General features: G+C 36.0%; 1 protein-coding gene across 4 annotated transcripts in view; it reads right to left on the reverse strand.

The window, feature by feature from the left end:
* The window catches only part of CACNA2D3 (calcium voltage-gated channel auxiliary subunit alpha2delta 3), a 793,860-nt gene that overhangs the window by 551,126 nt on the left and 229,527 nt on the right, over positions 1-13,207 (reverse strand). The gene's annotated exons all lie outside the window — the stretch shown is intronic.

Here is a 13,207-nt window from a genome sequence, read left to right on the forward strand (position 1 = left end):
AGACTGGATATGGACCTCTCTGAGATGTGACTGAGATTCTTGGTCATAACCTGCCACTGGGGATGGGGCAAATGAGATTTGTAAGGTTCAACTGAGATGTCTCCAAACCAAAGAGAATTGGGCTGATTTTAACCTAATTGTTAATGTTGTCTTTGAAAGTTGAATGAATAAAATCCCAGACTCCAGATATCCATCTTGCTAAGACATTTCTAAGAGCTTGGTGGTGGCTCCTGGAAATTTACATGCTCCCAAAACCACCTGCCCTAGGGTTTAATGTCACTTTTAATTCAGAAGGTCCCAGAAAAAAATTGGCACACAGAGTCAAAAAGAATAATGAAGACAAAATGCTTAAGGCAATTACAAGAGAGATTTCCTTTAGAGCCGTTAATGAATTTGGAAGAGGAATATAAAATGTGTCCCAGCAGCAATCTCTTGTTTGTGTTTCTCTTCTGACACATAAAGTAACCTGTTTAAAACAACAACAAAACCAAACTGAACAATTAGCTAGCCTACTGTGCCAACACTGACTGATGATTATGAAGGGAAATAGTTCCAGGTCTTCTGCTCTCTCTGCCTACTTAGATAGGGGGCCCCCTCACTCTCTGCCACACTCTCTGCCAAGAGGGTACAGGTGTGGCAAAAATTCGTTTCAGTTCAACCTCTCTGTGGAGCCAAAACACCAAATCTAGTAGCCTACCAGTATCCCAAGGAGACTTGAAATGGCTCCGATTCTGAGCCTTGGGCAGCCTTTCTGCTGTGAAGTTACTATCAATTCTGCTAGCAACATCATATTTTTTCTCTTTGGCAAATGATGCTTTTAACCTCCTTCTTAATGAGTATCTAACTCTTGAGATGACCCTTCATTTTCTTTGTTCAGTCATTCAGTCCTTCTTCAAATATTTATTGAGTGCCAGCTGTGTGCCTAAGCCCCGATTACAACACTGAAAAACAGATGTGGTCCCCGCCTCACAGAGCTCACAGTCCTCCAAGGAGGTAGAGACTAAATATGCAATTATAAATGTAATCAACCTCTTTGTGTTCCCAGAGTATTGGTCAAAATAATGATCACAATAATAATGGCTATCCCGAAGTGGGATCATCTTCTGCACCAGACAGTGTGCTAAATACTTCATGTAAATCAGCAAGCCCATGGAAGCCTGACACCCTTACAGGGCAAGTATTATCATCCTGATTATACAACAGAAGGAGAAACTGAGACTCCCATGGGCTAAGAAATTTGCCCTGGGTCTCAGCGTTAGTAGAGCCGAGATTCAAATCTGTGTTTTTCTGACTCCAGAAGACATTTTCTCAACAACTAATATCTACCTCATCCGGAATATTAATCAGCAAACATAATCAGGCAAAATGAATCCTCCTTTATTTCCTTGTAATCAAAGAAGCATTCTGACCAGAAAAGAGCTATTTGTAGCCTATCATTCTCTTGACCTGGGTTTCAGAAAATATTACTATTAAGCTATAATGCTGCATCTTCTCCCTCTTCAGCCTTCCTCCTTTTAGTCAAACAACCGCTACATTTCAGCCAATCTCACATAGAATAAGATGGCAAAAGACATTAAAACACAGAAAAAAAACTTTTCCATGGTGGTTATACATTCTCTACCACCTGAAACCTTTTAGGAAGAAAGATAAATTATAAATACAGTCATATGCACGACATAATCACTTCCAAATATGTCAAAGCAAAGGTTTGATTTGGTTCTGAATTTCTTTAACTATACAGCAAAATAAGGTTTGGAGTAAAACAAGTCATTCAATTCCTGAGTTAACTTCTTAAAACCACACTCACACAGAAAAAATGTCCTTCAACGTTATTCAGAAATAATTTAAAATGATAAAATTATTTACAGGGGGTCTATGGATGATCCAGTCAACCAATCTTTCCTTGAAATTTTTCTTTTTCAGTGTTAAAGTATGAAGTTCATGTCTGTTTGAACAAAGAAAAGAATAGAGAGAATTTTATTCTCACAGACGTTTCCCTTAGGACAATGCTATGTCTGTAGAAGCTGTTGGATTCCCCCAAAACAATGAATGAATGTGCCCCCTATGGAAAAATAACTGTTCTCCCTTTCCTTGTAAAACATCACAACCTCAGAAACTTAGATAGTTCTAGATCAGTGGGAGAATCAAACCAGTCCCACCTCTCATTTACGTGAGGTAACACAAAGTCTAAAAGGAAACATGACTTCCCCAAGGTCACATAGATGATTAGCAAAACTTTAAGCCTCCTGGCTACTAACGTAATATTCCAAGGAAGAAAATTATTACTTTTTCCCACCACTAATGACTACCAGCATGAGAAAGGCCATTTTTTTTCAAGATTGATTATGTATTCTGATATTGTTTTATTTGCTATGAGCAAGTGAAATGTAAATTCTAGGATTTTCCATGAGGGGCTGATAGTAACGGTTTTACAGATATTCTAAGGAGATGACACTGTTAGAAGTTCACTTTCTGCTAGACACAAAAATTCAGATATGACCTCAAATTACACCTATTTTTGCTTTCAAATATTTATTATAAGAGACTGATAATGTCTCCTTCCAAATTCCTACTTGTACTGTAAGAGGCTACCCCTGCCACAAACATACTGTATCTATAGCTCGGACTGTGGCAGCCGGGAAGAAGGGTGGGAACCTTCCCAAGAGGGCAAATCCCAGTTACAAGAGCATGTTTCCCTTCTAATTTTTCCTCCTTTCTAATTTTAAAGTTGTTTTCTCTATAAGCACATATCTGTTTAATAAAATAATTTGATAGCTGTTCATTAAATATATTAATTAAATGTAATTAATTATCTTGTTTGTAATTAGTATATTCATATATTTATAACTGCATATTAAATGGCTGAAAAAATATCATTTAGATGAGGAAAACTAGCAAATTTATTACAAATCATAACAAAAGCCAACTGTTTCACTAAAAAGCTGCCATTAGTGTAGGGAAAGTTCTTTGAATATTACAACAATAATTGAAACACTTCTGGTCAAGCATAAGTGTTTATTTTAAGAAAGAATCCGTTTTTCTAATTGAAATAAACAGATGACAACTTCATGAATTACTAACAATGCCCAACTCGTGATCACCAGTCAGCTGTGAATTTTAGCAGTTGTACCACCATTACAAATTTCAATTAATTCTAACAAATATTTGTGGACATCTGACTACATGTCAAGTGCCTGCTCTCTTGGAGCTATGTTTTGCTGGAGCAGACAGAAAATAAACAAATCACATTGGGGAGCTCAAAGAACAGAAGTGAGTGAGACAGGAGCATAACACCCACGAAGGAAGGAGTTAGAGGTGGCTGCTAATGTATGCATAATCTTGGGCAGGTTATGTAATGCTCTCTTTGTAAGGTACATGGGGAGTTCAGGTTTTATTCTAAGTGTAAGGAAAGCATAAGTGCAAGCACATAAATAACTTGAACCTATTTGTGTTACTGTGTAGAGAGGATAGATCCCATTGCAGAATAAGGGAGTGTCTCCCTTATACGTTTCTAATAGTATCAGTAAACTGATGTTTAATCATTTTCACTAAATTATTATATTTTATTAAGTTTTTTTTTTTTAAATATTATGGTTATCTGGTCAGAATTTACCATTCTAGAAAGTCCTGTTTTGAAGAATTCGATAGACCTTTTAAATAACCCATGAGAACTTTCACTTTAAATTTATTTCCTTATAGGATTTTGTCCAGTGCTAATTAAAGTCAATTTGAAACTTGTAGTTCAGTGAGGCAACATAATGTATTGGTCTTTGGAGCCAGGCAAACTTGGTTGTGAATTCTAACTCATCTACCCACTGTTGTACAACCCTGGGCCTGTGATATGACCTCTCAATCTTTAGTTTCTCCATATGTAAACCAGGGATAACAATAGCATCTCTCTCACAGGATTGTGGGGAGAAAAATAAATGAAATAATGCTTGTGAAGCACTTAAGCCACTGCCTACACTGAATATATTTTAAATAATGGTACCTATCACTCTTAACATTGTTACCATGATATTAGTATTAATTAGCCAACAAAGAGAAATATACTAAAATTGTTAGTCATGGAAGAATCAAGATTACCATATCAAAAGTGTTTGCTTGGAGCTATGTATATATTATGAAATATACATTATATATTATGAAAACCTGCATTACAAACTAACCTGAAAGTAGGAAAGGTGAGAACGAATTCATCTCTGTACATATCAGGTGCTTTATTAACAAGCTTAAATGAGCTTAGGAAATTTCTGTTGAGTTGTGTCCTTTCTGGAAAGCAACCAGATTCAAGTTTTACTTTACAAATTCAACAGCAATTGGCAAATCCCTAGACCACAAGATCCTTGGTGAAAAACCAGCAACCTAAGGGCATTTTCCATTGCTGCCAAAAATAATCTGCTGCAGAAAGATCCCGAAGCAATTTCTGGGGTCTGCCAATGACCTCTGGAGTCAGCCATCTTAACAAAAGACACTAAGGTTTCTGGAAATGTACCATGGGACCCTGAATATTATGATTAACAGAACCACTAAGTGTTTATCTAATGAATGCAGATCTGTAAACAAGGCTCTGGAGTCCCAAAATGCCCCCTTTCCAACCTGGCTGATGTCTGAAACACCAGAATCACACTGTGCATATAAAAACAATAAAACAACTTTAAAAGTATTTGTTAATTGGAATATTTAATAAAGTTTGAATTTGTGGGTTTTATTGTGTTTAAAATACATTATTTCAAACAAATGTGTTTTAAACAAATATTCATTTAAAATAAATATTCCCAGCTTTGAGAAAGCCCAACTGAGAAAATCCAAGAGTTGAAAGAATTACATAAAAACCAATGACTTTTTGGTAGGAAAGGAAGTACTTTCTGAAGCAATAATTCAGAATTCTAAAACCACTATTGTCTACAATAGTGGTATATATGGTCAGGATAGAAAAAAAAAAATGTAGCAAGAAAGACTAGGACAATGAGGAAAACACAGAGGGGTTTTACTAGATTGTTCATTATTGATAAAATTGAAGATAAAAAGACCCAGAGTTTCTAAACCCATACTTGTTTAAAAAGGGTATTTTTAAAGACCCTCTAAAAATAGGAGTCACTAATGTGGAAATGTTGTACAGCAAATAAAAGATAACTTCAGAAGGACAAATAATGCCATTATTTCCCTCTGAACTATAAAGTAAGATGAAACCAAATCAATTATAATTACTACAAAGTTGCACTTTTGCCTTTAAATTTGTTACTATTAATAATACCTTTATCTGGATCTATAATAGGAGATGGCATTAATATAATTAGGCCTTAGACATTATAAATTTTTAAGAAACAATGTTTACATTTTAAGATTCTATTTTAAAAAATGCATTTTTCTCTTTCTTGAAGTTGGAAGATGGCCTTGAGTGGTTCTTTTGGAACAAAGAAGTCAATATTATACTCACAGCTTATATGCTATTAAAATGCAGAAGATCAAATCACTGGAGGTTGCCATGTTATGTGTGTGTGGTTTATCATTCTCTTCTCTTCATCTCTTTAATAACTGTTTCCTAATGCTAATTTAATTGAATTCAGTAAATTTGGTATTTTTAGAATACCTACTATATAGATGATACTACACTAAGTTACAATGAGAAAATTTATAAAAATCAGACATAATCACAATATCATACAACAAAAAATTACTAGACATGTGAAGAAGAAAAAAAGGAAATTTTAAAAAGTGACTTCAAAAGAAAAAAGTAGTTAATAAAACAGAAATGACCCAGATGCTGGAATTAACAGAGAAGGGATTTAAAACAGCTATTGTAGATATGTTTGAGGACTTGTAAAAAAAAAACATGACTATAACTGGTGCATAGATAGGGAATTTCAGCAGGAAATCAAAAGTACTAAAAAATTTAAGGAAAATTCTAGAACTAAAAGTATATATGAAATAAAATACTGGATGTGTTTAACAGTAGATTGGAGACTATAGAAGAAAGGGTTAGTGAACTTAGAGACCAATTAATAGAACATAGATTGGAAACAAAAACAAAGAGCCACAATGACCTGTGGGACAATATTAAGCAATATTAATCAAAGACGTGAGACTTAAGTTCCAAAAGGAAATAATAAAATAAACAGAATGGGGTGGGTAAATTTTTGAGAAAATAATAAATTAAAAATTATGACATATGATGAGACTACTCAAGAATCTTGGCAAAACTCCAAGTAGTATAAATACAAAGAAAATCACTTCTAGGAACATCTTTTACTTATACTGTATAGGATACTGAAAATCAAAGATAAAGAGAAAAATCTTAAAAGCAGCAGAGAAAAATGGCTCACTATAGTCAGAGGAACAAAAATAAGAATGATGGCTAACATTTAATCAGAAGCATTAAAGATCAGAAGAGAATAGGATTGTTTCTTGAAAGTGCTAAAAAAAATAAACTGTCAAGTAAAAATTATATATCCAGCAAAATTATCCTTAAAAAATGAGGGTAGAATAAAGATATTTTTAGATAAACAAAAGCTGAAAAAAGTTGTTGCTATCAGAATTGCGAAAATGTTTAAAGAGGTTCTTCAGGCTAAAGGGAAATGATAACAGATAGAAATTCTAATCTATAGAAAGAAATGATGAGTGCCAGAAATGGTAAATATGCAGGTAAATATATTACTATCTTTTTTCTTACTTAATTTTTTATAATGGAGCTGTTCAAAGCAAAAATAAAACAAAATAAAAAATAACATTTTATTATGGCTTTTATAACATACAGAAGTAAAATGTATGACACCACCAGAAAAAGGATGGTGGTAGGTAGAAACATGCTATAAAGTCCTTGTTTCAGGTAAAATGGTACTTCATAAACTAAATTAAGTCTAGGTACTCCCTACTATTAATTTAAAGATGTTTATTGTAATCCTTAAAGCAACAACTAAAAAAAACAAAAAAACAAAAAAACATTTTAAAAAGGTAGGTTAGAACTTTCCTGAAGAATAAGGGTCATCTCTCAGTTTGTGGAAGTCTCACAGCCTAAAACAGGGACTAACGTACTGAGTTCCGAATAAATGTTAAATTGAACAACAAATGGATACAAAACATAAATAAAACAGGGTAGCATCATAAAAGTGACAAAAATAAAGTATCATTAGAGCTCAGAGTTGAGAAATATTATTGTATAGAAAGCCCACAACACAGTCTGACATATAGAAGGTCACCGATAACAATTTGTTGAATAAATCATGGCATGGATGAGATCTCCGAAATCATCTAGATGTTACAAGAATGTCATTTTATGAATGAGCAAAGAGGCCACAGAAACAGATCTTTGAACATGTAAATGGTCCAGTTGGGACTGGAAATATTAGAAGCTAAATTTACATACCTCTAAGGCAAAGCTTTCTCTGCTGGATCAAGCTGAGGCTCCACCCGTTGCTCTGTCTTCCACTCTCATATGAACAATAGTCAGGGTCATGAGCATAACATGTGACGACCAAATGACTGATTAACACAAAACTCAAAGTCATGACATTGACCTTAAGAAAGTTATAGTGTTCTAACCAAATGAACAAAAATGATAGTGTGTATGCATATGGTGTGTGTGTGTCTGAAAATGTCAATTGAAAAATGGCTTTGATTTTAAAATGCTCACACTTAAAATTTCCTCAGACACTATTTACGCATCAGTCTGTGAATAAATGACTAATGCTGAGTCCTAACTAAGAATATCTAAGATCTTAAAGTGCAGAAAACTAACTGTGACCCCCTGCCAAGCTGATAAAAAGAAAAAAAATAAAAACAATAGGCATGCTCTCATGGGTTAGATCAGGGAGAAAAAAGAAAGAAAAGAAACATTTATTTTAATACTGAGTGTGAAAATTTCCTTCTCTTTTCATATATTTTTCTTATAGATGTGACCCCTATCTTGTTTACTGCACAAAGTCAATTAGCCATCTGTAGGAAAAACATCATTTCTAATTCTGGGGCCTGAGTCTTCTGTGCTCCATTACCCTCCCTCAGCAAGGAGCTCAACACATAGCTCAGTCAAAGAGGACAAGAAAGGATTAGGGCTTGACAGGAATACATGAAAAAGCCCAGGAGGATAGTCATTTCCTCCACTCAGGAAGTACTTTCACTAAACTAGTCCTTTGCTCTTGTTCAGAACATTTCTCCCCCAGGGCAAAGCCTGACTTGCCAGCAGGGAAACTGTCAGCAAAAGGACAGCTCTGCTCTGCTGCTTGCTGCTCCACTGCCCTTTATAATCATTTCCAGAAAAAGCTTCCTTCTCCCAGTGGATGGCATCAGAAGTTCTAAAGCAAGCAGATGCTGGGGCTCTGGAGCCTCCTCTCTCTGCCCACCCTGGGTCTCCTCCAGCACGAACCTTCTACTGCAACAGGCAGTCCCCAGGAAGGGGAGGAAGCAGACCCAGCAAGTATCATAAGTTGTCCTATCTCGGAGATTTCTCATCAGCAGCCCTGGCATCGCTTCCACGCCAAATCCTTCACCCCAACTTAAAATCAGGCCACTGTGTTTGAAAGATAGGTGACCGCAGCTTGCTGATGACCAGGAAGGGATGTTTAGGACACTTTGTATCCCCCCACTTCCCTTCCACTCTCACACTTCTGTCATCCCTCTGAATGTCATCAGGCTTTTTTTTTTTTTCCTTATCACTTACAAAACAACAAAGAAAAAAGTATTATAGAAAACTCTGTAATGGAAAAGGCTTCTGCAAGATACACAATTCAAAACCACAATTCTTTTTTTTCCCCCTCACTGTGCACCAGCTCTGTGCAATCGGCCCTTATTTGTGACAGATTTCAAAGAAAATGTTTGCAGTTCAAAGATAAGCAGGTTTCTAATAAACTGCCAAAAGGACATTTTTCTTTTTCTTCATTGCCAGTGGAAAAATTCAAAAAGAGTAAATAAGAGAGGGAAGACATTCTCTCTGAGTTATACTACAGGTATACCTAGTTTTCTGGAAATTTACCAACAGATAGGATAATCAGGGCTAGGGTCCACCCCTACCACTCTGCCCCAGCCCTAGGTTAAGTTTTGCCATCAAAATAATGAGGCTAAACACTAAAATGATCACATGTGATAATTAAGACACGGTTTTTTAAAGCTTTGTTTTCATTATAATCATTAATCTCATACGTGCTTAACATTAAAAGCCTCGTTAATTCAAAGAATAAAATAAAAAAGGAAAGATACTATTTTAACAAGGCCTCTGTTTACAACAATTAAAACAGAAAATTGCCTTAATGAATACATCAGAAAATAAAGAACAAAACCAAGAGAAGGCCAATCTAGAACCCTTAAGCCATGATAAAGAGGTATAAGCCAAAGAGCTGAACTGACACCAGCATCCACAAAAAAAGTTTTCAAGCCAGTGAAGACCAGGTAGCTCTGGTGTCTAGAGAGAACTCTGTATTGTGGGTTGTTTACACATGCTACCCTTCAAAAGCTGTATTTTGCCTCTTGCTTAATATTTGTTAAGAATTAACAATCCAATGTTATTTAAGGACCTCATAGAAGAGACTGCCGACTTCAAGGCAATAAACCCCTGGGGAAAAAGGTAAACCTCTGGAGAGACCAAAAGAGAAACTTTTAATGGAAAATAAAATTCTGACAATAAAGGAAGCATGACTTTTCTTCTGGTAACTTTTGATGATTCTACCAACAAAAAAACAAATTCATTATTTTTAATAGCACATGAATGGTGCAATGACGCAGACTCGAAACTAAAGTAAAAGAAGAGGCAGATCCTCTTCTTTCTTGGAAACAAAGGGAGCTAAGACTTTACAACTTGAAGCTACATGGTTTAGGTAATTTCACGAAAACACTTTTTTTTTTTCCTGTAGGAAAATGGACTCCCAGCTCCTTCTGCTCTTCCTGAGCTAATAGTGCAGGGACTTACCTCCTCAGCATTATTTCACGGTGAGCAGATGGTAGTCTGAAATTTTTTTGAAAAAAAACAATCTACTGGCAAGGGTTGCCAAGAGGTCAGCAGAACCTAGATTAACAATTGATCAGCTCTAATGGACCATCGCAGCAATAAACTCAGATCCCAGGCACAGACCTGCTACGCCAATGACAGCAATGGCGCTGACGCCCAAGCTGTTAACAGACTGGTGCTTAATAGCACCGATGCTTTGCAGCTTCAAAGCCGGCATCTAAGCAAACACACATTCTTCGATATACATCCGTTCTCTCAAAGCCCTCTCTTTTACAGGTTTCCACAAAAGAGCAATTGGTTTACTCTGACCCAGAAGAGACTTCACTAACATCTGAGGTCCGGGTAATGAAAGACACTCTATAAATACTGACAGATTATTTGAACATCTACTCTTGTGTTCAGAGCACAACTGTATCATTTGATATTTCTCATGTAATCATACAGAACAGACAACTGGGGAGGAAAAATAACTGGACTCTCCTTCCTTGTTCCCAAAAGAACAAAAGCTATAACACTCCCAGGATTCATTTTGTCAGCCTCCATTTTTTTTTTTTTTTTGAGAGATGCCAATGCTGCATTTGTGTTTACAGCACATCTGACAAGAAATCAGTTGTGCTACACCAAGATTTTACTGTAAACTTTCAATAATAGGAAAGAAGTCAGAACACTCTTGAAAGATAACAATAGCTCCAAACACAGAAAAGAGCAGCTTGAGGTTAGTTGAGCTAAACCACAGAACACTTTTCCTCTGCTGAAAGATAAGTCCCCTAAAGTCAATTAAATCATTCTCTCTCTTACCCACACCTTTACTAGACATCTGATCTCAGAATAAAATTGACTATATGAACCATAAAAAATAGATTTTCTAAAACAGTCCTGACTTCCAAGAATCTTTTTGGCTTTCTTGCAAACTTACTCCTTCCTATTGGACCAATGGATTTAAATGCTGGGTACAGAAACACCCAAGAACAAGGACATTCACTTATATAAACACAACACAAAGGTCAAAATCAGGAAATTCAACATACATGCAATATTATTATCTAATGTACAGACCATATTCAAATCTTCATTTCTGGTTGAATCCAATTTAAGATCACATGTTGTATTTAGGTGTCATATGTCTTTAATGTCCTTAAGTCTGGAGTAAGTCCTCAATATTTTTCTTTCTTGATCTTGACTTTTTTTGAAGAATCCAGCCACTTACTTTTTGGAATGTTCCTTAATCCAGATTTCTCTGATGTTTTATCATGATTAGATTCAGGTTATACATTTTGGACACATTGTGGAAGAACCCCATATAAGCGACATTGTATTCTTCCTGGTCATCGCATCTGTAGGTACTTGATGTCACTTTGTCTCATCATTTATGGTGTTAACTTTGATTACCTGTTTCAGACAGTGTCTGCAATTTTTCTCCACAATAAAGTGTTATTTTCCCCTTTGTAATTAAGTAAATTAATGTGTAAATTTGTGGGCAGATGCTTTGGGACTGCCAATGTTCTGTTCTTCAGCAAACTTTTTACCTGCTAGTTTTAGCATCCATTGAAGATTCTTGTCTGAATCAGTTACCATAATTTTTCAACTCTTTCATGTCTTCTATATTTATTAGTTGGAATTCTAGGGTAAGAGCTTTCCCTTCTCAATTACTTATGTATTTATGCGCTTATCTATTTGTTTATCCATTTTATTTATTATCAAAGTAGATTCATGGATTCTTATTTTATTCAACGTTATAATACAATTGAGTTGATTTGAGTGGAGTTTCTATCATTTAGTACCAAAATATTCCTGAAAAAGCTTCAGGAACTCCTAAGGAGAGGGAGGACAGTTTCTCTTGGCAACGCATTCCAGATGTCCTTACAATTGTCACACTTATAAAGATGCCTCCTGATGCTTACATTACAATCCCTTCTGGCCCACTCTAGGAAGTCCAAACCCTCTCAGGAAGAGGCACATTGAAGTCAAAGATGACCAGTAAATGGCCCCTGGGTCTTCCTGGAACTATCACCTGGTTGTGGCTATAGGAAGGCAAGGTGTTCGATATATTCATCTGACTCTTCTGTTCCTTTTCTAGCAGCTCTGCTCACAGGACCGGGCTGGCTTCCCTCTCATCTTCCAATATTGCCAACAGGTGCCAGAAAGTCTCCACCTTCCCCTGGAACCTCTTGCTTGGCTATATTCCTGACTTTATTTGCTTCACATTTGGGGTATTATGCCTGAAAATGACTCCCAGATGGTAGGCTTGAGATTTTCTGCTTCCCCTGCAGATCCATTCTTCACCATTCTCCACTCAGTGCAGGAGGCTAAACCAGCTCAGCTACACCAACAGTTGGATTCAGCCAACGGTGGATACCAGCAAGAGATCAGAAGGCTACAGACTATTATTGGATTATCTTCCCTGCAAGTTCCATCCCTGCCAGTTCAGCATAGGTGATTGTACCCCTCTTTCAAGTACCCTTTCCATATAGCTACTATCCCTGACTTCTGGAGACCACTCCCTCCCTTTGCTCCTCAGGCCAGGTATGGGGCTTGCCCTGAGGCACAACACCATCATTTGTTGTTTTCTCGTATCATGTATTTTTGAACGTTCTGTTTATTAAACTTTCCTCAATTACCCCATTTAAGTGTGCATTCTTTTATCCACAAGGCAAAAAATATAGATGGGAATGATGACAAGAGGTATATGCATGGGACAGAGACATGGCCGAAGTATCACCATCTTTTTGTGTGTGTGTGTGTGCTTGAAGATTATGTCTGTCTTTATCTTTTCATTTAAATAAAAACATAGTAAAATTAACACTATATTCTAATTGTGACCACAAGCCATTAAAAGAGATATATTCTATCAAAGCACACACTTAAGGATTAAGAGGATTAAAATTCATTCCTTCCGTTTTTCTAGCAGTGAAGAAAAGCCACAGAACTCAACATGACAGTGCAGATAAAATTTCCCTCAAGAGGGATCCAAAGAAACCTCCGAGTATTATTCAATTCACTTGTTGCCTTCTACTTTGTTGTTTATATATAAGACAACATCAAAAGCCTTCTCAACCAGATACGGGTGTGCCATGATTAGATATGAGATTCACTACAAGAAATTCATTAAGTAGATGTTCAAATCCCACATCTGCAAATGATTTTTAAAATATAATTAACAGTCAATTCAACATTAGATCCATCATAATGTTGCTTTCAATCACATAAAATGCTGCTAGCGAAGTGTCTATAACCTGCTATCTATCTTATCAATGTACCATTAAGAGCTCT

Source organism: Pteropus medius, unplaced genomic scaffold, assembly GCF_902729225.1.
Source record: "Pteropus medius unplaced genomic scaffold, Ma_sr-lr_union100, whole genome shotgun sequence".
Lineage (NCBI taxonomy): Eukaryota > Metazoa > Chordata > Mammalia > Chiroptera > Pteropodidae > Pteropus > Pteropus medius.